Consider the following 26,987-nt stretch of genomic DNA (forward strand, 5'->3'; position numbering starts at 1 on the left):
CCACTCTCCTGTTGGCCCATTGGTGTAAGTTGGAAAATTGAAACTTGTCTTTTGCATATATGCAGGCTTATGTTGGGCTGGAATCTCAAATACAAGATCCCTACCAAACACTGGACCATGAACTACCCATTCAAACATTGCCAGTGGAGGTATCATTGCATGGATCCAAATACTGAAACAATGTTGGGACCAATTTCCATCTATTGGCATAACAAGGCCCTGCATGGGTAAGAAATGGTTGAAATCTGGCCAGAATGGTAATGTGCTGATTGCGTACAATGTTCTGGGATCCATTCATTGGCATAATTATTCACAGCTCCAAAAGCAGGTCTGGACATGTATCAGGAGAAAGCCATAGTGGGGCACCTGAAAAATTGCGTATAGGTGAGATTTAAAGTGGTTGTTTCCAATTAAGGAGAAGTGTTAGAATAGGGGGACAAAAATCCTTGCAACCTTTGGATAGGCTTCAAAGGTATCTCAATCAATAGAAGTCTTGATCACGGCCGTAGGGGAAAGAGATTACGGTGATAGGCTAAAATGAAGGGAAAGGATATCCAATGGGAGGCATGAGTATACAGACAAGTGATGGAGCAGCCCAACAGCCAATCCCCAGTTTAATGGTAGCTGAAGTGGTGGTGGTGCTACATGAAGTGGTTGTGAGGTGGGTGGCCCACTTGCCATTCTACAGCACCATCCCAGAGGTAAGTATTACAATATGCAGGCAAGGAGCTCAAGGCAGATTGGTGCTGTGCTGGTTGTGCCAGTCCTACAGTGTATATTAGCTGTAAGTGTCCCTGCAGCTGATGGCGCAACTCTACATCTTGCTCTCTGCTGATCTGGATTCATTGGAGACAGATAAGATGGACGTTATACTAAACCTTACTAAAACACTGGTTAGGCCTTAGCTGGAGTTTAATTCTGGGCTCCACACTTTAGGAAGGTTGTCAAAACCTTACAGAAACTTACTAGAATGGTACCAGGGCTGAGGGACTTATTTGGAGAGACTGGAGAAGTTGGGGTTGTTCTACTTAGAACAGAGAAGGTTAAGAGGTGATTTAATAGAGGTGTTCAAAATCATGCATGGTGTTGATTGAGTAACTAAGGCGAAACTGTTTCCAGTGGCAAAAGAGTCAGTAACCAAAGGACATAGATTTAAGATGATTGGCAAAAGAACCAGAGGCGACATGAGAAAACATGTTTTACCCAGTGAGTTGTTCTGATCTGGAATGCGCTACCTGAAAGGGCTGTGGGAGCAGATTCAATAGTAACTTTCAAAAAAATAATTAGATAAATACTTGATGGGAAAAAAATGACAGCGATATCGGGAAAGTGCAGGGGAGTGGGACTAATTGGATAGCTCTACCAAAGAGCTGGCACAGGCACGATGGGCCGAATGGGTCCGTCTGTGCTGTATGATACTATGAATTCCTAACAGTCCTTGCCAGATATGGTTGGCGGCATCTTGTTGGGTGTGGCCAATAGGTTGTCAAACCTATTGTTTGCCTTCTTTCATGCAGTACCATTTAAAGTATGACAAACTGGCATTGGAGTGTTTCAACCAGTATTTTAAAAGAAAGACTTGCATTTATATAGCGCCTTTCGTGACCTCAGAATGTCCCAAAACACTTTACAGTCAATGAAGTACTTTGGCACAAAAGTAAAATACTGCGGATGCTGGAAATCTGAAATAAAAACAGAAAATACTGGAAATACTCAGCAGGTCAGGCAGCATCTGTGGAGAGAGAAACAGAGTTAATTGTTCAGGTCAATGACCTGTCGTCAGAACTTTTGAAGTGTGGTCACTTGTAATGTAGGAAACACGGCAGGTCTCAGAAACAGCAATGTGATAATGACCAGATCATTTTTTTAATGTTGGATGAGGGATAAATATTGGCCATGGCACCAGGAAAAACTCGCCATCTCTTCTTCAAAATAGTGCCATAGGATATTTTACATCCACCTGAGTGGGCAGACGGGGCCTCAGTTTAACATCTCATCTGAAAGACGGCACCTCCGACAGTGCAGCACTCCCTCAGTGTCAGCTTAGATTTTGTGCTCAAGTCTCTGGAGCGGGACTCAAACCCACTGCTTTCTGACTCAGGTGAGAGTGCTTAAAACTGAGCCATGGCTTGCATCTTATCGTTGGTTAAACCATCACAACCAGGTCTCTTTCCTCAGCATCGCTTGGTATTTGGAGCATGCACATACACTAATCCTCCGGGCAAAGAGAAATATGGGGAGCTCTGTTAGTGGATGCACACGTGAGGGCACCCGCAGTGCGCACAGGACTCCCATGGTGCACCCTGATCTGCCTGGCATCCCTCCATTCACAGTACTGGTGAAGCTGTGGGGGGAAGGGGGAATTAAGTAGTCAAACTATTTCATAAAGGCTCCTGCAAACTAAGTGCCATCAAGAAAAAAAGGAAGAAAAATGTTTCAGAAGTAGCCTTAAAATTGTTCACCGAATCTTACTTGGCCATTTAAGCTGACTTCCATATATGGCAGAGTGTCTAACAAGCCGAGAAATTGATTAAATATAGGTATGAAGAACAACGCATGTTGGATACGTTTTGCAATGACGTTGCTCAGTCTTCATTTTAATATTCCAATGAAGTTCTGGCTTTCTGCTACCAATTTTTCTTTAACTGGAAATGCATGCAGAACATGAGCTTGGTGAAGATCTGGTGGACTGGGTTTCCACCTATACAACCTATCACAATGTGGTGCACATGGGCATCAGACCCACCTCCTGCAGTGGTCATTGACCAAATGCATCATCCAAATTCCTTCTGACATGGGGGCTGATCTTCAACTTCTGCCCGGTTAGGCGTTGCCAGGAGCATCTGCACATCTGCCCAGTGAGGCCGCAATTTTCATCACAATAAAAAAAACCTGAATGGGGTAGAACAGCAAAGGGATCTCGGGGTACAGGTGAACAAATCATTAAAAGCAATATCGCAAGTCAGCAAAGTAATTAAAAATGCTAACAAAGCACTGGGATTTATTTCAAGGGGTATGGGGCTCAATTTTCCCCTGTTATCTGCGCCGTTTTTTTGGCGTGCCCCATTTTTTGGGGAGTAAATTAAAATCTCTAAGTTTCCCTCAAATTTCTGTGTCAGTGTAACTCAGTTACGATTTTTTTAGGTTAGGATATTTTTGCAACGCGCAGCGTAATGGGGAGGACCATTGGCATCTTGAAGCAGCGTTTCCGATACCTGGACCATTCCGGAGGCTACTTGCTACACTCCCCTGAGATTGTCGGTCAGTTCAGTGTTGTGTGCTGCATGCTGCATAACTTAGCCATCATGAGGCAGCAACACCTGGCAGTAGAAGACCCACCTGAGGTGAGAGTGGCTGATGATGAGGAGGAAGATGCAGATGAGGAGGAGAAGGACGAGGAAGCCATGCAATTACCTGAACCCGGAGCATGATGTGCCCCTTTAAAGATTGCTCGAGCCTTGTGCCAGCAGCTCATCCGTGAATGCTTTGCTGCCTGAAGGCTCAGCGGCAACTATTCTAGATGGACTATGTTTACTATTTGGACCTGTTCCGTAATGTGTTGTGTTAATGGAACAAATAATGGAAATGATTCAGTTATAATTTAAAATATACTTTATTCAAAGGTTTAACACTTGTTTTTACTTAACTTTAATAAAAATCTTCTTGTATCAAACTTTAAAGTTTTCAGTTAAGATCACTTACAAACTTTAAAATCACTTACAAACTTTAAGATCACTTACAAACTTTTAAACTTGTAAATTTACATCACTTACAAAAAACTTTTAATTTGAGAACAGTAACAACAATAATAATAACAGCAGCAGCAGCAGCAGCAAAGAAAGGCTGCACCCATCTCTCCTCCACCTTATTCTAAGACCTCCCGCTGCGCTTGGTCTTGGTGACTCCCCCCCTGCCCGCAGGCGGTGGCACAGCGTTTCTTGGGTTGGTACCAAGCTTATTCTTTCAAGCATCTCGGGTAATGTGCACTTCTTGATGGGGGGCATGGGCAGGCAGTAATGTGGAAGGCCTGGCTTGGGTCTCTTCAAAGACTGGTCTGGGGATTGGAGTGAGAGTGGCAGTTGATTCCATCATTGGCTGCGGGGTCTGGGCGTGTTCCCTTATTGCAGCAGCTACCTCCGACATTCCCTCCCTCATGTTCGCCGACAATGTATCAGCTGCCTGCGACATTCTATCCCTAATGTGCCCGGACAGTGTTCCCATTTCTCGTGAGAGTGCTGTTACTTCTCCCGATAGTCCCAATACCTCATCACCCACCCCACTGATGGTGTCCAGGAGTGATCGTGTAAGGTCAGTGCTCTCATTGCCATCATCTGTATCACATCTGTTACATCCTGCATCTCAGCAGAGTGCTGTTGAACTCTCCTTCCCCTCCTCACCCTGAGTGTGGCTCGCTGCATCCCACTGGGACCCGCGGCCTCGGACAGTGTGAAACCAGGAAATGTCCCACCACTCGCACCACTCAGGAAAGGGGCTGGCACTTCAATGGGCAGCACCAGCACCTCCTCCAGAGTGAGCACAACAGTGGGGGCTTCATCCTCCCCCTCCCCCTTTCCTGCCCCCTCCCCCTCACCCCCATGTTCTTGGTCTGGAAGGTGGGATTGGAAGATGTTCTCCTCTTCAGGCTTGTCTGCGTCTAAATCATCTTCTGCATCGGTTTCAGCCTCGTCAGGGTTGGTCTCAAGTTCTGCAAAATATAACAGAACAGACAAATGGTTAGCAGCAGAGGAGGGGCTGGGTGGCATGAGTAGTGTCGAAATCTCGACCTCCGAAAAGAATGACTCCGACACTTTCAGCTCCGGCAGAAGTTTCTTTAATTTACTTGCTAGCAAGGGAAAGGTCACACTCAGTCAAGGGCTAAGTGAACACCTCCGCAATGGTACAGTTTCACAAGATATTTATACAGTAAAACCCAAGTTATGGCCTCTCCCTGTGTATTGGCTCTGTCTCGCAGTCAGTGAATACAGATAAAGAGTTAATTACTACATCCTTGTCCTGACATGGTTTCCAGATATTTCCTTTTGTCAGGGTTATTAGTTGGCCAGCCGGCCATCACTCGATGAGAGTGTGGTAATGAGCTGTTTACCTGTCTTGCATTGTGTCAGGATTGTTCAGTTTCCTCGTCAGTTATCTGTTTGCATCAAAAAGATGAGGTCTCTACAAGAGATAATGGCTGGTGGTTTGAGTACTTCGAAAGGGTGGGGTGGCATGGGACTTGTGTCGTATAGACAATAGGAGAGCACCATGGGGGCGGGTTACTTGTCTCAGCATTACTTGTCTCCTAGCTGTCTGATGGCCATCAACCATCTCAAACCAGGTTTAGCTGTTTATGCAAGCTGACTGCTAAAATGCAGAAAGTTCTGGAAGGACCAGGACTCCATTTTGTTATATATATATTGCAAAGGGCACACAAATACCGTATGGTATCAGCTTAGATAAAAATACATTTCCACAGTAGGCTTACACAGCGCAGGCAGCAGGTTGATTTGAAGGACCACGATGAGTGATAGCACATTGCATCAACCAAAGTGTAGCTAACAGAGACATCCCCATGAACCGAAGCATGGCTAGCCTGCGCAATACTTAACTTTTAGCAAAGCCAGACTGTGAAATTTGCAGGACTTGCCCTCTCCCTCGAATGTGGGCCCAGCTTGTGCAGTGATTGTTGCTTTTCTCCAGGCAGTGACCCTTTCTTCCAAGGATGTCAGTGGGTGCAGATTTGCCGGGCCTCCTCCTGTTCGAGTTCTTTCTTTTGTTGTGGGCCAGCTTCCTCTGCAAATATGAAAATATAACTTTTTAAAGAGGGTGTCTTTCTGCTGGGTGGGACATACAGATGGTCACATTTATAATTGCAATTCCAGTGAATAAATGAAAATACTACTTACACTAACTACTTGACCAAGGCCCTGCCATTTCTTTTTGCGCTGCCCTCCAGATCTCGGGGTGGTCATCATTGCACAGTAATCTTCTGCAAGTTGGTTCCAGTGTTTTCTCATTTCTTTTGGTAAAATTTTGATGTGATCTCTGCTGGTGTCCAGCTCGTGCCATCTGGCTTCAATCACAGTAACTAGTGTCTCCACTTCCTCTTGTAAGAAATTCTTGGTCCTTGAGCCGCGTTGCATATTGCAGCTCTGATTTTTTCCACTGACAATTAAAGTTCTCACACACAACTGGCTCTTTAAAAATGGCTGAATGCAAACCGGGAGGTGTACTGTGCATGCGCGCCGATAGCAGTCACGTCAAAAACGTCATTTATTTTCCGCGCATGCGCAGAAGGGTAGGGGCATCCTTATTTTAGTGCAGACGTTTGGCTCCACCCCCCCCCCCCCCAAAGCTAAAGGACAGGTTGCGCAGTGCCAATTAAAAAAATTAGAATGGGGAAACTTTCAAGTTATTTTGTTGGAGTAGTCAGGGCCAAAGAAAATGGGCGTAACTGTTGAAATCTGCCAAAAAATGGCATTGGGTAAAATTGAGCCCATTGAATTCAAAATTAGTGAAGTTATGTTAAACTGGCGTAGGATCCTGGTCAGGCTGCATTTCTTCTTCTTCTGCTTCCATATGGTAGCAGCAAAACAAATCAAATATCAATATCTAAGTCAGATATCCAGGCCAAAGTTTCCGGTGTAACAGCGTGGATATCTTGTAGGCTGTCTGTGAATTTTCTCTGAGGGCAGTGCTCAATGATATGATCCAGGGTCTGATTAGGAACTCCACAGTCGCACGATGGGGATACTTTAATCTTCCACCTATGGAGAAGGTGGCAGCATCTACCATGACCAGTTCTGAGGCAGTTGATGGTTGTCCACTGTTTGCGAGGAAGGTTTGATCCTTCAGGTTATACTGTGGGATCCTCTATAAGGAATCCATTCCGTATGTCGCAGTTCTTCCAAGCATTTTGCCATCGGTCATCAAGGCTAAGGGCATTGCCGACAGTACAAAATGGCCTTAAGATTTGAGATGGGTTGGTGATAGGTTGTTCAAGTCGGCCTGGATCAGCATGTCTTTGCTGGTGTAGCGGTTGTATTCTCTGGAGAATGCATATTCACGGTGTAGGTGTGGTGGTGCGATATTTGCAAGCACGGGCAGCTAAGGCGTTGGTGTCGATAAAAGCCTGCCGGTGATAATTCGCATTGTAGAATTCAGCTGGACATCAACGGATTTGACATGCGGACTTGATGGTCAAGCCGGAGAGCAGTACTCTCTTGTAGAGTACACCAGGGCGAGTGCTGCCATACGAAAGGTTTGAGCATTTGCTCCCCATGTGGATCCGACAAGTTTCTGGATCAAGTTGACCCTACTCTTTAGTTTCTTCCCAAGGTTCTGGAGATGTCTATATGACAGGGTGCGATCAAGCGCGACTGCTAAATTGGAGGTTTTTTTGGCATGGTTTACGTCTGCACTTTCAAAGCTTGATGGGTGTTGAGGTGGAATTTTGAGGTATTGGTCTTTTGCGGGTTTGGCCAAAGCCGCCATTGGCGGAAGTAAGCCTCCATCCTCTGGAAATCACTGGTCAGGGTCTCCTTGGTGATGGACAGATTTTGTGTGGCCAAGGCAATGTCATCAGCGTATACAAACTTGTGGGACTCTGTTTCGGGCAGGTCACTGGTGTAAACGTTTAATAATATGGGTGCCAGGACAGAACCCTGAGAGTCTGTTGTTCAGTGTCCTCCGCAGGCGATCGCAGCCACTCCAGGAGATCACGCTGGCCCTGATAATTCCTTGCAGTACCACAGAAACCAAAGCTTGGCATTATTGAATTGTTACATCTCGGTTTATATTGTTCTTTTCCAACATTTTTTTAGGATTTTTTGTTGTGATGCCAAAGATGGCATTCAATTCTCTAAGATTTAGTATTTCTCACATCTATGTTATCCAAAAGTCTCCACTTTAAAGAGATTGGGGTAAAATTTCCGCAGGGTTTCTCCCAATCTCCCCCATAGCAGCAGAAACTACAGTGTAAATGCCCATTTACACCATTACTCCGGTATTTCCACTGATTGTCCGCCAAAGTGACGACAGCTAATCAGAAGACCCCTGTGGAAATACTACAGCAGGGTTCATGTACCATCTTGATCTTCCTTTCCTAATGCCATTAAAAACAAGTTGCATTTATTATAGCACCATGCATGTCGAAAAATGTCCCGACCTTTCCAGAGCCGTAATCAAAAATGGATACTGCACTAAAGGAGATATTAGGAGGGGGGGGTGACCAAAAGCTGATTTAAAGAGTTGGGTTTTAAGGAGTGTCTTAACGGAGGAGAGAGGTGCAGTGGAGATCAGGGAGGGAATTCAACAGCGTAGGGTCTAAGCAGCTGAAGGCACGGCCGCCAATGGTGGGGCGAAGGGAGGGACATGCACCACAGGCCAGAGTTAGAGGAATGGAGAGTTCTTGGAGGATTGTACGACTGGAGTAGGTTACAGTCAAGGGAATGAGGCCATGAAGGGAGTTAAACACAAGGATAATAGTTTTAACTTTGAGGCGTTGGGAGCGATGCAGGTCAGTGAGGACAAGCATGAAGAGTGAGCGGGACTTGGTGCGAGATAAGATGCAGACAACAAAGTTTTGGTTGAGCCGATGTTTACAGAGAATGGAGGATAGGAACTTAGGTACAGATTAAGGGTTCAGCGGCAGATGGGTTGAGGTCGAGGTGGAAGCAGGCAATTACATAGAATTACACAGAATATACAGCACAGAAACAGGCCATTCGGCCCAACTAGTCTGTGCTGGTATTTATACTGCACACGAGTCTCCTCCCATTCCATCTACCTCATCTCAGCCTTTCAGCATATCTTTCTATTCCCTTTTCACTCATGTACTTGTCCAGTTTTCTTTTGAGAGCATCTAAGCTATTTGTCTCAACCACTTCTTGTGGTAGTGAGTTCCACATTCTAACCACTCTCTGAGTAAAGAAATGTCTTCTGATTTCCCTATTGGATTTATTAGTAACTATCTTGTATTTATAGCCCCTAGTTTTGGATTTTCCTACAAGTGGAAACATTCTCTCCACATGTACCCTGTCCAAACCATTTGTAATTTTAAAGACCTCTATCAGGTCATCTCTAAGTCTTCTCTTTTCGAATGAAAAAAACCCCAACCTGTTCAATCTTTCCCAATAGCTAGTAACCTCTCAGTTCTATTACCTAGATAGCAATGTTACGGAGGTGGAAATATCCAGGGTGGAAATTCGCTCGTGCCTCTGTTGCGGCGTTAACCCAGGCGGAGCGGTAAATTTTGCGATGTAAATGGTTTGTGTCTCCAGCCGCAAAATTCACCAGCTGGGCCCTGTGTGTGGAGCGTAGTGCTAAGGGAGGCGTTCCACACCTCTTTTAGGGCGCTAGGCCGGCTGAGCAAATGAAAATCCCGAGGTAAACAGCCGGCCTCGGAGCGCCCTCAGAGAGGCATCCGTGAAACAAAATCTGGAAAAAAAAGACCAAAAACATTCCCAATACATTACTCACACCACCACAACATAAATCGCAAAAAAGAAAAAGAAATCAATCACACTAACCTCAGGTCGATATTACTTACCTCACCGGGGCTGCTACAGCTCGGAACGCCAGCTTCCACAGGCAGTCCCACTAGGGCGGGCGCAAAGCAAATATCGAGCCCATGTCGCGACCAGGGGCGTGGCACAATGCCTCTTCTGGGCAGTAATGCTCCGCACCCCATCGAAACCGGCACTGAATGTCCCAGCGGGGCGCTGGAAGCTGGCCGTCCGCCCGGAAGTGCTTACCGCCGCCCCTCTGGGGCGCTAACAGGGGCAACAGAAGACCAAAAATCCAGACCCCAGTCTTTGTGATGCAGAAGATATGGGTCAGCAACTCAGCTCGAGATTGAATGGGATGCCAAGGTTGGGAACAGTCTGGTTCAGCCTGAAATGGTTTCAGTCTTCCCAATGTTTAGCTGGAAGAAATTGCGACTGGATGTTTGACAAGCAGTCTGGCAACAGAAAAGCAGAGGAAGGGGTGAGAGAGGTGGTGAAGAGGTAGAGCTGGGTGTCGTCAGCGTACATGTAGAAGCTGACCCCCATGTCTGCAGATGATATCACCATAGGGCAGTGTGTAGATGAGGAAGAGGTGGGGGCCAAGGATAGATCCTTGGGGACTATCTAGGTAACAGTGTGAAGGGTGAAGGCGGAAGAGATGCCATTGCTGGAGATGTAACCAAGTAAATGCAATCCTATCAAGCTGTATAGTAAAGGAGCAAGGCATTGGAGGTGGATGGTGTGGTTGATAATGTCAATGGCTGCAGAGAGGTCAAGGAGGACAAGGAGAGATAATGCACCATGGTCACAAAGGATGTAGTTTGTGACTTTGGTTAGGGCTGTTTCAGTGCTATGGGCAGATAACAACCTGATTGGACAGATTCAAAGATGGAGTTGCAGAAGAGATGTGGCGATGGCGACTGGGCCTCCCGGCTGGGCCTCCTGCAGCAACTGGGAGGCTGGGCCTCACATCTTGGCCTCCTGTGGTGACTGGGCCTCCTGGCTGGGCCTCCTGTGGTGACTGGGCCTCCTGGCTGGGCCTCCTGTGGCGACTGGGCAGCTGGGCCTCCCGGCTGGGCCTCCTGCGGCGACTGGGAGGCTGGGCCTCACATCTGGGCCTCCTATGGTGACTGAGCCTCCTGGCTGGGCCTCCTGTGGCGACTGGGCCTCCTGGCTGGGCCTCCTGCGGCAACTGGGCAGCTGGGCCTCCCGGCTGGGCCTCCTGTGGTGACTGGGCCTCCCGGCTGGGCCTCCTGTGGTGACTGGGCCTGGCTATCGGGCCTCTAGTGGCGATTGAAACACCTCCAGCGACAGCAGATGGGCCTCTCCTCCACGACGGAGTCTGGGCCTCCTCGATGACGGCTGGACCTCCTGCAGTGACAGGCGACCTCCTCCTCAATAGCGACTGGGTCGGTTGGCCTCCCCCCCTCCTTCAGCGATGACGAGCTCTCCTTCCCCACTGGTGACCTGGCCTCCTCTCCACCAGCACGTGGCGAGTACCATGGCTGTGACCCCCCTGCCCTCCCACTCTGAACCCCGGTGGGCCACTGACCCTCCCAATGCCTGCCCCCAACCAAGCCTTGGACCACCTACCATCAAGGGCGCTACCCAGCACCGAACCTGCGGCCAACACCTTGCCGTAGGCAACTAGGCCCATATAGCAGTGCCTGGTCTCCAGTCATCCTGGACTCCCTTGCCACTGGACCAAGACCTCGCCCAGCCAAGCCCGTGTGGTAGCCTGTGCAACGATCAACCCATATTAAAAGAACTCACGCACAGGCATCTTCCACTCGTTAACATGAAGTTTGGGACCTGGAACGTCAGGACCCTCATGGACAACCCCAACAGTGACAGGCCGGAACGCCGCACAGCCATAGTTGCCCGGGAACTTAGACGTTTTGATATCGACATTGCCGCCCTAAGTGAGACTCGGCAGGCAGGGGAAGGCCAAGGAACAAGGTGGAGGTTACACCTTCTTCTGGAAATGGAAACTGTTATGTATGTAACACCTTGTAACCAGCATTCTACCGCCACCAGAGGGCGCATCTGTTTGAGTCTCAAGGTATCCCAGCATCTCTTGGGAGCACTGCATATAAGCAGGCCTCCCACGCTGTGCCGGCACTCTGGAGTCAGAATAAAGAGACGAAGGTCACATTTACTCAAGTCTACAGTACTCAGTCACGTTGCTTTATTTGAGACATAACAACTGGTGACGAGTAATAGATAACGAACCATCACGCGAAAATGCAGAGAACTGTTGGTATTCTAGAGAAATTCTCAGAAGGGGATGATTGGGAGGCCTTCGTGGAGCGACTCGACCAATACTTCATGGCCAATGAGCTGGAAAGGAATGAGAACACTGCCAAACGAAGGGCGATCCTCCTCACCGTCTGTGGGGCAACAACCTATGGCTTCATGAAGAATCTTCTTGCTCCGGTGAAACCAACAACCAAATCGTATGAAGAACTGTGTACGCTGGTCCGGGAGCACCTAAATCCGAAGGAGAGCGATCTGATGTCAAGGTATCGATTTTATACATGTCAACGGCCTGAAGGCCAGGAAGTGTCGAGCTACGTCGCCGAACTAAGGCGCCTTGCAGGACATTGCTAATTCGATGGATTCCTGGAGCAAATGCTAAGAGACATTTTTTGTGCTCGGTATTGGCCGTGAGGTTATCCTTCGCAAACTAGTGACTGTTGAAACACCGAACCAGAGCAAAGCCATAATGATAGCCCAGGCATTTATGTCCACCAGCGATAATGCCAAACAAATTTTGCAGCATAAAGATGCATCGGCAAGTACTGTATACAAAGTAACGTCGTTTTCAGGCAGGAATGCATATGGCAGAACGTACACGCCTGCAGGTGCATGACCTCAGATGACTCAGAGTCTGCCATCAATTGTGAATGCGAGGCAATTAACACCTTGTTGGCGCTGCGGAGGTGATCATCGAGCCCATCAATGCCACTTCAAACACTATGCGTGCAAAGGCTGTGGAACAATGGGACACCTCCAGCGAATGTGAAGATGAGCTGCAAACCCTGCAAACCACCACGTTGCAGAGGAAGACCAATCCATGGTGGATCAAACTGAACTAGAGACTCGAACCGAGGAGGCAGAAGTGTACGGGGTACACACCTTCACCACGAAATGTTCACCGATCATGTTAAAAGATGAACTGAACGGAATTCCAGTGTCCATGGAATTGGACACGGGTGCGAGTCAGTCTATCATGAGCAAAAAGGCCTTCGACGGGCTGTGGTGCAACAAGGCACAAAGGCCCAAGCTAAGCCCTATTCATACCAAGCTGAGAACTTACACTAAAGAGCTGATCCCTGTAATTGGCAGTGCAGCAGTAACAATCTCCTATGATAGAGCGTTGCATGAACTACCACTATGGATTGTACCAGGAGATGGCCCCACACTGTTCAGCAGAATCTGGCTGGGAAATATCCGCTGGAACTGGGACGACATCCAAACGCTTTCGTCCGTCGACGACGCCTCATGTGCCCAGGTTTTCAGCAAGTTCCCATCGTTGTTTGAGCCAGGCATCGGAAATTTCTCTGGGGCAAAGGTGCAGATCCACTTGGTTCCCGGTACACGACCCATCCACCACAAGGCATGTGCGGTGCCCTACATGATGCAAGAGAAAGTGGAGATCGAACTGGACAGGCTGCAACGAGAAGGCATCATCGCGCTGGTTGAGTTCAACGAGTGGGCCAGTCCGATTGTTGCGGTTCTCAAGGGCAATGGCACGGTCAGAATTTGTGGGGACTATAAAGTAACGATTAACCATTTTTCGTTGCAGGACCAGTACCTGCTACCCAAGGCAGACAACCTATTTGCGACGCTGGCAGGAGGGAAGACGTTCACCAAGTTGGACCTGACCTCAGCCTACATGACGCAGGAGCTGGTGGCATCTTCGAAAGGCCTCACCTGCATCAACACGCACAAAGGTCTGTTCATCTACAATAGATGCTCGTTTTGGATTCGATCGACCACGGCTATTTTTCAAAGGAACATGGAGAGTCTGCTAAAGTCGGTTCCGCGCACCGTGGTTTTCCAGCACGACATATTGATCACAGATCGGGACACCATCGAACACTTGCAGAACCTGGAAGAGGTTCTAAGTTGGCTAGATCGCGTGGGACTCAGGTTGAAATGCTCGAAGTGTGTTTTCCTGGCGCCAGAGGTCGAGTTCTTAGGGAGAAGAATCGCGGCAGACGGCATCAGACCCACCGACGCCAAGACGGAGGCCATCAAGAACGCGCCGAGACCACAGAACGTGATGGAGCTGTGGTCGTTCCTGGGACTCCTCAATTATTTTGATAATTTCCTACCCGGGTTAAGCACCTTGCTAGAACCCCTACATGTGCTGCTACGCAAGGGAGATGATTGGGTATGGGGAAAATCACAAGAGACTGCTTTTGAGAAAGCCAGAAATCTGTTATGTTCCAACAAACTGCTTGTTCTGTATGACCCATGTAAACGTTTAGTGCTAGCTGGCGATGCGTCTTCGTACGGGGTCGGGTGTGTGTTACAACAAGCAAACGAATCGGGAACATTGCAACCGGTCGCTTCTGCATCCAGGAGTTTGTCCAAAGCCGAAAGGGCCTACAGCATGATTGAAAAAGAAGCTCTGGCATGCGTTTACGGGGTGAAAAAAATGCACCAATATTTGTTTGGGCTTAAATTCGAGTTAGAAACTGACCATAAGCTGCTCATATTGCTATTCTCAAAGAGCAAATGTATTAATACCAATTCCTACACTCGCATACAAAGATGGACGCTCACGCTGTCTACATATAACTATGTAATTCGCCACAGGCCAGGCACAGAGAACTGCGCTGATGCTCTCAGTCAACTACCATTGCCCACCACCGGGGTGGAAATGGCACAGCCTGCAGACTTGGTGATGGATGCATTTGAAAACGAAAAGTCACCTGTTATGGCCCGCCAGATCAGGACCTGGACCAGCCAGGATCCTTTACTGTCCCTTGTAAATAACTGTGTCCTCCATGGGAGCTGGTCCAGCGTCCCAGCGGAGATGCATGAAGAGATCAAGCCATTCCAGCGGCGCAAAGACGAAATGTCCATACAGGCGGACTGTCTTTTGTGGGGTAATCGCGTGGTTTTGCCTAAGAAAGGCAGGGAAATATTCATAATTGATCTACACAGTACCCATCCAGGCATAGTAATGCTGAAAGCTATAGCCAGATCCCATGTGTGGTGGCCCAGCATCAACTCAGATTTGGAGTCTTGTGTGCGCCAATGCAACACTTGCTCTCAACTGAGCAATGTACCCAGGGAGGCACCGCTAAGTTTGTGGTCATGGCCCTCGAAACAGTGGTCTAGGATCCACGTTGACTTCGCTGGCCTGTTTCTAGGCAAGATGTTTTTGGTTGTTGTGAATGCTTATTCAAAATAGATTGAGTGTGTAATAATGTCTGCAAGCACGTCCACTGCCACCATCGAAAGCCTACGAGCCATGTTTGCCACATACGGCCTGCCTGATGTCCTTGTCAGTGACAATGGGCCGTGCTTCACCAGCGCTGAATTCAAGGAATTCATGACCCGCAATGGGATCAAGCATGTCACATCTGCCCTGTTCAAGCCCGCATCTAACGGCCAGGCAGAACGGGCAGTCCAAACCATCAAGCAAAGCTTGAAACGCATGCCGGAAGGCTCCCTGCAGATCCGCCTGTCCAAAGTCCTGCTCAGCTACCGCACAAGACCTCACTCGCTCACCGGGGTTTCCCCTACCGAACTGCTCATGAAAAGGGCACTCAAAACAAGGCTTTCTCTCGTCCACCCTGATCTCCATGATCACGTCGAGGGCAGGCGGCATCAACAAAGCATGTACCATGATCGCACAAATTTGTCACGCGATATTGAAGTCAATGACCCTGTATTTGTACTCAACTATGGACCTGGTCCCAAATGGCTTGCTGGCACTGTTGTAGCCAAAGAAGGGAGTAGGATGTTTGACATCAAACTTGCAAATGGACTAACTTGTAGAAAGCATTTGGATCAAACCAAACTGCGATTCACAGACAGCCACGAGCAACCTGAAGAGGACACCACCAACTTCGACCCTCCGACACACACACAAGTGGCAACCGACATCACGGTTGACCACGAAGCTGAACTCATCATCCCCAGCAGCCCAGCAAGGCCAGCTGTGCAGCAGCCCAGCGAAGGCCCAACCAACTCACCTGCACCTGTGTCTGTACCGAGATAATCGACTAGGGAGCGGAAAGCCCCAGATCCTGTAAATAAGTGTACTATTGACTTTAGGGGGGAGTGATGTTACGTATGCAGCACGTTGTAACCAACATTTTACCGCCACCAGAGGACGCATCTGTTGGAGTCCCAAGGAATCCCAGCATCTCTTGGGAGCACTGCATATAAGCAGGCCTCCCATGCTGTGCCGGCACTCTGGAGTCAGAATAAGGAGACTAAGGTCACACTTACTCAAGTCTACAGTACTCAGTCACATTGCTTTATTTGAGACATAACAGAAACCAGAGGAAGAATGTCGCCTTCACGGAGTCGGCTTCGCCATCAAAAACGAGCTGGTTGACCGCTTCAAAGACTCCCCCTGCGGGGCTAACAAATGCCTCATGACTCTTCGATTCACCCTATCCCGGAACCAGTGCGCCACAGTCATCAGTGCGTACGCCTCAACACTCGATGCAACTGATGAGGCCAAAGAGGCTTTTTACTCCAACCTCGAAAAATCCCTGTCCTTTGTCCCCGCGGACGACAAACTGAACTGATCCTCCTCGGTGACTTCAACGCCAGGGTCGGCAAGGACACAGACCTCTGGGGAGGGCGTGATTGGCAGAGAGGGGGTAGGGAAAGTCAAATCCAGCGGTACCCTACTCCTGACAAAATGTCTAGAACATGAACTTGTCATCACCAACACCTTGTTCCGCCAGAGGGACAAATACAAGGCATCGTGGCAACACCCTCGCTCCAAGCACTGGCACCTGCTCGACTATATCATCTTCCGAGCCAGGAATCGCAAGGATGTGCGCATCACCCGCGCCATGACAGGAGCTGATGACTGCTGGATGGACCACCGCCTAATCCGATCCATCATCGACATCAACATAGTCCCAAAGCGGAGGGGGCAGCAGAAGCAGTGCGGCAAAAAAGTCAATGCAGGAGCACTTAAAGACCCAGCTAAGAGAGCCCTATACAGTCAGTGCCTCAAAGCTAACCTGGCGTGCCTTGATCACCCTGAGACGCAGAATGCCCACAGCGCTTGGTCTGCCCTCCAGGCCCTTATAACCAGTGCCTGCAAAGAGACGCTCGGTCACTCAATCAGGAAACACCAGGACTGGTTTGATGAGAAACATCAGGAGATTCAAAAGCTATTAGATTGCAAGCGCAGGGCATTTCTGAGCCTTAAACAACAGCCCAACTCGAGAGCAGCAAAGCAGCATTACAGACGGCTCAAGGCTGAGGTCCAACAAAAAACCCGGGACCTAAAGAACAGGTGGTGGATGGAGAAAGCATAGGAGATACAGCAGCTGGCCAACAGCCATGATGTGCGAGGATTCTTCATCGCAGTCAAGGTCACATATGGACCAAACTCCCAAGGCCCCACCCCACTGCTGGCCAAGAACGGGGAATCACTCATGAAGGACACTGAGGCAATCAGGGCCCGCTGGAAGGAGCACTTCAAAGATCTCCTCAATCGAGACTCTGCCTTTGACTCGAGTGTTCTCGATTCCATTCCGCAGCATGCTACCTGTCACCACCTCAGTAAAACCCAACACTGCATGAGGTAGAAAAAGCCCTAAGACAGCTTAAGAACAACAAGGCTACGGGAGTGGATGGAATACCCGCTGAGGCACTGAAGTATGATGGAGAGGCACTACTGGCACGGATACACGACCTCATCTCTCTCACCTGGAGGGAGGAGAGCATGCCGGGAGATCTTAGAGATGCAGCGATCGTGACCATCTTTAAAAAGGGGACAAGTCTGACTGGCAACTACAGAGGAATCTCCGCTATCAACCACTGGGAAAGTCGTCGCTAGAGTCCTCCTCAATCGTCTTCTCCCTGTGGCCGAGGAGCTCCTCCCGGAGTCGCAGTACAGGTTTCGTCCCCTAGGGCACAACGGACATGATTTTTACAGCGCGACAGCTGCAGGAAAAATACAGGGAGCAGCGCCAGCCCTTATACATGGCCTTTTTCGATCTTACAAAGGCCTTTGACACCGTCAACCGCGAGGATCTATGGAACGTCCACAAAAGTCGGTCACCATCCTCCGCCTGCTCCACGACGACATGCAGACCGTGATCCTTACCAACGGATCCATCACAGACCCAATCCACGTCCGGACCGGGGTCAAGCAGGGCTGCGTTATTGCCCCAACCCTCTTCTCAATCATCCTCGCTGCCATGCTCCACCTCACAGTCAACAAGCTCCCTGCTGGAGTAGAACTAAACTACAGAACCAGTGGGAAGCTGTTCAACTTTTGCTGTTTCCAGGCCAGGTCCAAGACCACCCCAACCTCTGTCGTTGAGCTACAGTACGCGGACGATGCCTGCATCTGCTCACATACAGAGGCTGAACTCCACGACATAGTCGACGTATTTACTGAGCCATACGAAAGCATGGGCCTTCCGCTAAACATCAGTAAGACAAAGGTCCTCTACCAGCCTGTCCTCGCTTCTCAGCACTGCCCCCCAGTCATCAAAATCCACGGCGCGGCCCTGGACAACGTGGACCACTTGCCTTATCTCGGGAGCCCCCTATCAACAAGAGCAGGCATTGACGACGAGATCCAACACCAGTGTGCCAGTGCTGCCTTCGCCCGCCTGAGGAAAAGAGTGTTTCAAGACCAGGCCCTCAAGACTGCCACCAACTGCCATCATGGTCTACAGGGTTGTAGTAATACCCGCCCTTCTGTATGGCTCAGAAACATAGACCATGTAGAGTAGATACCTCAAGTCGCTGGAGAAATACCACCAACGATGCCTCCGCCAGATCCGACAAATTCCCTGGGAGGACAGACGCACCAATGTTAGCGTCCTCAACCAGGCCAACATCCCCAGCATTGAGGCATTGACCACACTTGATCAGTTCCACTGGGCAGGCCACATTGTTCACATGCCAGACACGAAACTCCCAAAGCAAGCACTCTACTCGAAGCTCCTTCAAGGCAAACGAGCCAAAGGTGGGCAGAGGAAACGTTACAAGGACACCCTCAAAGCCTCCCTGATAAAGTGCAACATCCCCACTGACACTGGGAGTCCCTGACCAAAGACCGCCCTAAATGGAGGAAGAGCATCTGGGAGGACGCTGAGCACCTCAAGTCTCGTCGCCGAGAGCATGCAGAAAACAAGCGCAGGCAGCAGAAGAAGCATGCGGCAAACCTGTCCCAACCACCTTTTCCCTCAACGACTATCTGTCCCACCTGTGACAGAGACTGTGGTTCTCGTATTGGACTGTACAACCACCTAAGAACTCATGTTAAGAGTGGAAGCAAGTCTTCCTCGATTCTGAGGGACTGCCTATGATGATGATGATGATGATGATGATGATGATGCAGGAGAGATAGGACCAGGTTTAGGAGACAACAGCAGGTTCAAGAATTTTGGAGAGAGAAAGGGAGGTTAGAGATGGGGAGGTAACAAAGACAAAGAGGGTGAGAGTGAGATTTTAGAGGTGTGCGAATGGTAGTTTTGAAAGAGGGTGACCTTTTACAACATCAGCTAGCATGGGGGCAGGAAGGAAAATTGGGTGGTCAGCAGTTTATGATGAATGTGGTTAAGGGAGCAGGAAGTTCAGTTCTGCAAATTCTTCTTCATACTTTAAAGCTTGTGTTCATGAACTACCCGAATCGCTCTTCTCTGAATCTTCTGCAAAGCAGAACCCTCATCTGTTCTGCATTCTATTGGGGAATCTAAGACTCGGGGTCAGAGTCTAAACATTAGAGCCAGACCTATCAGGAGTGAAGTTAGGAAACATTTCGACATGCAAAGGGTGGTAGAAGTTTGGAGCTCTTCTGCAAACGGCAATTGATGCTAGATCAATTGTTAATTTTAAATCAGAGTATGATAGATTTTTGTTAACCAAAGGTATTAAGGGATGTGGGGCAAAGACAGGTATATGGAGTTAGGTCACAGATCAGCCATGATCTCATTGAATGGCAGAACAAGCTCAAGGGGTTGAATGTCCTCCTCCTGTTTCTATGTTCCCATGGATGCAGAGCTTTGGGCGGATCCATCACTTATAGGAGCTGGCACAGGTCACACTCTAGATTTGGGCCCACAACAATCAGCGAGCTTGATGCAGACTAGCTGCAAAAAATATAATGAAAAACCAATGCACATTTTCAAGAATAAGTTTTAAAAGTAATATTTTACCTGAAACTATTAATGTACTGTCAACGGGAATTGCACTTGTGGCTGCCAAGCTTGGGAAGATTCATCCATTCCGATTCTTTCTAGTTTGACAGCTTTGTAACCAGACAAGTGCTGGATTTGCCTCTCAAATCCCACCTAGGTTGGTTAGCAGCAGAAAAAGGGGGTGGGGGGAATTGGGCAGTGAGGACTACTGTCATCCGACTGCCCCAACTTCAAATTTCTGCCCCCCTACCCAACCCCACTGGCCACCCCTTCCCTGCCCGCCACATGCAAAAGGCAGGTCCCTAGAATATATACCTGGCATCCTCCTACGTTACCGTTGCTGCTTTCTGGGACCGCCTTCGGAAGGGGGCAGTAGACTTTGGGAAGTGGCAGTAGCAGCCCTGTGATCTCCAGCAGGGGGAGTGGGCCTTGCAGTGCACCCTCATCTTCCTCAAACCTGGACCCCAGTAACCTAACTACAAGACCAACAACTCCCTGATCTGCAGGACTCTCCTGCCCAAATGCCCAGCCTCCTTTCCTGGTGCTGTAATGATGGTCTGGCCCCAAGTGTCTTAGAAGCTGAAATCTGTTGTCTTTGAATGCATTACACCCAGTCTCCACTTACTGGAGACCATATCCAATACCCACAGGCTACCCTGCAAGGAAGAAAATAGTCACAATGCTAGATCACTTTTCATAGGTTAAACCGCTGGTCAGATTTAATTACAATTAAAATGATTCCCAGCAACAGAAACATAAGCAAAATACTACACAGCAAAAAGGGGTAATTTACGATAACATACAACTGGGATCACTGTTGAAAAGAGTCCGATTCCTTCTGGCAAGCTCTTGGGAAGACACAACATCTGGTGATAATATGTAACCACTTCCAAACATGGCAGAGTGGGGTGAAAAGAACTGCTCACCACCTTGTGTTTTAAGGATACTTTCTCCTTTGAAGTTACAAGCAAGTTCTTTGAAAATAATAATGCCTGTCAAGTTTGGTTACCTTCATCATCAAAGTAGCCACGGTGTTTTGCCAGTAACAATTAATGACAATACAAAACCACAATTCATAATGAAGCTTTGTTTGCTTAACTATTTTGAGAACAAACAGTTGTATTCTTCAGACAGTTCATTTACAGATGGCCAAATCCACCATCAAACTACCACTATTGAGAAGCAATCCAAAAACACATACAAGCCACACAGATTAAGATGATAGTTACAGTCTGACTAATGTAGCTGACAGCTGGTTTGGACACACGTTTAATACAAAGTGTTCCTAATCAAGGAAACAGTGAGAAAAAATATTTGCATTGCTGCTAGTGATAGGATTAGCCATTCACAGACAAACTTTACTACAGAACAATACATTTCATAAAGACATTCATAAAAATTGAACAGGCTGGGGTTCTTTTCTCTGGAGAAGAGAAGGCTGAGGGATGACCTGATAGAGGTCTTTAAGATTATGAAAGGGTTCGATAGGGTAGACGTAGAGAAGATGTTTCCACTTGCAGGCGAGACCAGAACTGGAGACCATAAATATCAGATCGTCACTAATGAATCCAATAGGGAATTCAGGAGAAACTTCCTTATTCACAGAGAGGTGAGAATGTGGAATTCGCTACCATAGGGAGTAGTTGAGGCAAATCGCATCGACACATTCAAGGGGAAGCTAAATAAACATACAAGAGAGAAAGGAATAGGATATGCTGATAGGGTGAGAGGAAGCATGACCTGTTGGGCTGAATGGCCTATTTCTCAGCTGTAAATACTTTGTAAATAGGTAGGAAATAACCCTCTTTGGGCTTAAACCTGGCAAAGTCTTTGAATTAGAGTTATGGAAAGAGAAATTGCATCTGATAAGTATTACTACGCATTGTATTTTATTGTGGGAACTCTTTAACTGCTCAATTCCAGTGCCCTGAACACTTGGGCTTGCTCTTGTGGTGTCCAGTCTGTGGGAGTTTCATTACGCTGTATTTTAAAAATGAAACCAATGGAAAAATGATCAAAGATGAAAAAAACCAAAACATTTTTGGGCTCTTAACCCTTTGAAAAAGAGGATAAATGAGCTGCTTGTTTGTTTGTTTATTTTAAATACAGTAGAAGCATTTTAATGGGCACACCCCTGTGGTGAACAAACCATTTCCTTTATCCAGTCTTTCCTATTAAGTAAACACTGCAGAATATATGGGGAATGAATCAGTGTGCCTAAGCAAATGTTCCCTTTAAACAAACATTCCTATTAACAGGGGGACCATTAACATGGCATGAACTATATTTGTCAATTACAACATTTCTGTCAAGAAATGTTCCTTTAATATTGCAGCCTAGCTGAGCGCGCCAGTCTACAAGTGTATACTGACATGCTGTTAGATGGGATAAATCAGATGGGGATTTCTTACAATTTCTCTGAATTAGAAGTCAAGAGATGAACAAAATCATTCATAAAAATTAAATTACAGAACGGACTTCTTCCACACCTCTATGGAATGATGAGGAACAAGACATTCGGACAGGATCCTTATGTTGCTCCTTATATTATAGGAGTTTAGTGCTGGCATCTGGTCATCTGCCAGGTCGCGGTTCCAGTGCTAATCAGCGGTTTACCTCCTGAAATTGTGCTATTGCTGGAATTTGTCCCAAGTTCCAATACTGTTGTGCAGTGGCAAGGTCTGTAGTGGATGCATAGAGTCTCTGTTTTATGCTTCCTGCAGGATCCCATCAATGCTAAAGGTTATTCTAAAGTGAACTCCAGTCATTTTTCATCAGTTGAATTCTCCCATTTTTCATTTTTGTTTCAACTATTGGACAACATTCATTATTTTTCAACATTACGGTCTGCTCTCATTCTGGGGGTAACTCCTCCTGAGATATAATCATGATAGTCAGTCATATAGAGTTAAATTCTGCAGTGAAACACTACTGGATTTCAAAGCCAAGTTGTGAAACCATTTAAGGACTAATGTAACCAACGTGCGCACAGCCAATGAAGTACTTTTGTAAGTGGAGTCCCTTTTGTAGTGCAGGAAATGCGACAACCAATTTGCGCACAGCAAGCTCCCACAAACAACAATGTGATAATAACCAGATCATCTGTTTTTAGTGATGTTGGTTGAGGGTTAAATTGTGCCCCAGAACACCGGGAGAACTCACCTGCTCCTCTTCAAAATTGTACTGTGGGATCTATTACGCCCACCTGAGAGGGCAGATGGTGCCTCGGTTTAACGTCTCACCTGAAAGCTGGCACTTCTGACAGTGCAGCACTTCCTCGGTACTGCATTGCGGGTGTCAGCCTTGATTATGTCTCTGATATAAAATACCTACCCATCTCCGACTCGTCCCTTCCTCGACTTCTCTATCTTTGTTTATGGGGATCGGCTGTCAACCAATATTTACTATGAGCTCACTGACTTCCACAGCTACCTTGATTACACTTCATCCCATCCCGCTTCCTGTAAGGACTTGATTCCATTCTCCCAGTTTCTCTGCTCTGACGATGCCACCTTCCAGACCAGTGCTTCCTATATGCCTTTCTTTCTCCTCAACTGAGGATTGCATTTCACTGTGGCTGACATTCCCCTCGACCGTATATGTCCCATTTCCTATACTTCTGCTCTCACCCCTTCCCCTCTCTCCCAGAACCATGATAGGGTTCCCCTTGTCCTCACCTTCCACCCCACCAAACACATCTTTCCCTCCCCTCCCCTCTATATTCAATGGATTATCCGCCACCTCCTGCATGATGCCACTACCAAACACATCTTCCCCTCCCCTCCCTTCCCCTTTCAGCATTCTGAAGGGACCGTTCCCTCCGCAACACACTGGTCCACTCTTCAATCACTCTGAACACCTGGTCCCCTTCCCATGGCACCTTCCCGTGCAAGCACAGGAAATGCAACACCAGTCCTTTCCCTTCCTCCCTTCCCAATGTCCAGGGCCCCAAACACTCCTTCCAGGTGAAACAGCCATTTACTTTCATTAGCCACACTGCATTAAAAAGAAATAAAAATGGGTCACATTTTCACTATACATGTTTCACAAGATGATTATAATTTCAACTTCTTTTCATTATTCCATTTGTTTAAATGTTAGATAGACATTTAAAGTAAAAACAGAAAATGCTGGAAATACTCAGCAGGTCAGGCAGCTTCTGCGGAGAGAGAAACAGAGTTAGCGTTTCAGGTCGATGACCTTTCATCAGAACTGGTAAAATTAGAGGTGGATCAGGTTTTAAACAAGTACAGAGGCAGAGAAATGGGAAGGGGAGAAAAGAACAAAAGGGAAGGTCTGTGATAGAGTGAAATGCAGGAGAGATTAAACGACAAAAGGGATGATGGAGCAAGGCAAAAGGAGACATGTAAAGAAACAAAAGATGGGTCTAGAAGAGCTGTAAATGGCAACAGCAGAGTTATTACCAACAGCTGCTGTCCAAAACAAATGGGAGCAGTGGTTATTGTCATGTTTGTAACCTTCACATAACTGTAACCTTTATGTAACAACACTGTACACTGTATACACCTGAGTTATGCACACCTTGACCACAGGGGGTGAACTTGTGGGAGACACTCCTCACCTGGTCATCCAGGTATATAAAGGGAGGTCCCACGCAGGGTCAGCACTTCTTGGTCCTGGGAATAAAGGTTCAGGTCATGTAGTGACCTTGTCTGCAGTACATGCCTCGTGTGATTCTATAGTAAGGTGTAAGGACACCGCATTTGGCGACGAGAAACGGGAATCAATGACTCACGAGAATGGCCACCGGTAGCACAGAGGAACAGTACTGTGTTGGTGAGGACTGGGACGATTTCGTTGAGAGGCTCCAGCAGAGCTTTGTCACGAAGGACTGGCTGGGAGATGCAGCAGCTGGCAAGCCGGGGGCGCATCTACTGACCAGCTGTGGATCCAAAACATATGCGCTGATGAAAGACCTGCTCGCACCCGAGAAGCCGGCGGACAAGTCCTTTGAAGAGCTCAGCACTCTGATCGGCGAGCACCTCAAACCGGCGAGCAGTATACACATGGCCCGGCACTGGCTCTACACACACCGGCGTCGGGAGGGACAAAGCATATCGGACTTTGTTGCGGACCTTCGGTGTTTGGCCAGCCTCTGTAAGTTCACAGACGCCTGCAGGGGGGAGATGTTAAGGGATTTCTTCATTGAGGGCATTGGTCATGATGGGATTTTCAGGAAGCTTATTGAGACCAAGGACTTGAATTTGGAAAGGGCAACGTTGATAGCTCAGACCTTCATGGCAGGGGAAGAGGAGACCAAGATAATTTACGCGCGCAGCCCTGGTTCCAATGTGGCAATGGACCAGGGAGTTAACATTGTAAACACAACTCAGAACCCCGCAGGCAGGCAAGGGCAATTCAACACCGCCCAGGCAGCAACAGACTCTAGGGCGGGCCAGCAACAGAGACAATGGCAGGGGGATCGGCAATTCATGCCATCACAAGGGACAATGCATCCTGGGATGGGACCTTTGACACTCAGCAACAGAGTGCTCAGGAGTAATCAAAGAGACAATCAGAGAGGAATGTCTGTTAACAGTTCCTTTGTTCACAACAATCTCAGCTCATGCTGGAGGTGCGGTGGCAGACATGCTGCGAAAACCTGAAGGTTTCAACAATTTATCTGCAGAAACTGTAACTTCAGTGGACATCTGGCCAGTAAGTGCAGAAAGCCCGTAGCGAGGCTAGTTTACGAGGCAGAGGAACCAGACAAGGGGACTGCAAGGCAGGGTGATGCTTGGGGCAAAGCTATGGAGGCTGGTTCATGTGGCAGACGTCCACAGCTCATATACCAAAACGCCACCTATGATGATGAAAGTTCTATTAAATGGCATCCCGGTACATATGGAGCTGGACACAGGAACCAACCAGTCACTTATGAGTGCCCAACAATTTGAAAAACTATGGCCACTCAAAGCTAACAGACCCAAACTGGAACGCATTGACATGCAGTTACGGATGTACACCAGAGAGATCATCCCAGTGCTCGGCAGTGCAAACTTGGTGGTCACACACAATAGATCGGAGAACCGGCTGCCACTCTGGATTGTCCCGGGGAATGGTCCTGCGCTCTTGGGGAGGAGCTGGTTAGCCGAAATGAACTGGAAATGGGGGGATGTGCACGCCATTTCATCTGTGCAGCGAAGTTCATGCTCACAGGTCCTACAGAAATTCGAGCCACTTTTTCAACCAGGTGTCGGGACTTTTAAGGGCACCAAAGTAGTGATACGCATCACCCCGGATGCCAGACCAGTGCACCACAAAGCCAGAGCCATGCCGTATGTGATGTGTGAGAGAAGTGAGAGTGAGTTGGATATGTTGCTAAGAGAGGGCATAATTTCACCTGTTGAATTCAGTGACTGGGCAAGCCCCATCGTTCCTGTCCTTAAAACGGATGGCTCGGTCAGGATTTGTGGCGACTACAAGGCCACCATCAACCAAGTGTCACTACAGGACCAATACCCGCTTCCGAGAGCCGAGGATCTTTTTGGCACGCTGGCAGGTGGCAAGCTGTTCACCAAGTTGGACCTCACTTCAGCCTACATGACTCAGGAACTGGCTGAAGAATCCAAGCTTCTGACCACCATCACTACGCACAAGGGGCTATTCGTTTACAACAGGTGTCCGTTTGGCATTCGTTCAGCGGCCGCTATCTTCCAGAGGAACATGGAAAGCTTGCTTAAATCCATCCCTGGAACAATCGTATTCCAAGATGACATCCTTATCACGGGTCGAGACACCGAGGAACACCTCCACAACCTGGAGGAGGTGCTACGCCGACTGGACCGGGTAGGCTTGCGACTAAAGAAGTCCAAGTGTGTGTTTTTAGCCCCAGAGGTCGAGTTTTTGGGCAGGAGGGTTGCCGCAGATGGGATCCGGCCTACCGAATCCAAAACAGAGGCGATCCGTCGTGCGCCCAGGCCCGGCAACACATCGGAGTTGCGTTCATTTCTGGGACTCTTGAACTACTTCGGGAACTTTCTGCCGAACTTAAGCACATTGTTGGAGCTGCTGCACGTGCTCCTGCGTAAGGGTTGTGAATGGTTTTGGGGGGACCGTCAAGAACGGGCTTTCAATCGGGCGCGGAATCTGCTTT

This window comes from Pristiophorus japonicus, chromosome 9 (genome assembly GCF_044704955.1).
Source record: "Pristiophorus japonicus isolate sPriJap1 chromosome 9, sPriJap1.hap1, whole genome shotgun sequence".
Lineage (NCBI taxonomy): Eukaryota > Metazoa > Chordata > Chondrichthyes > Pristiophoridae > Pristiophorus > Pristiophorus japonicus.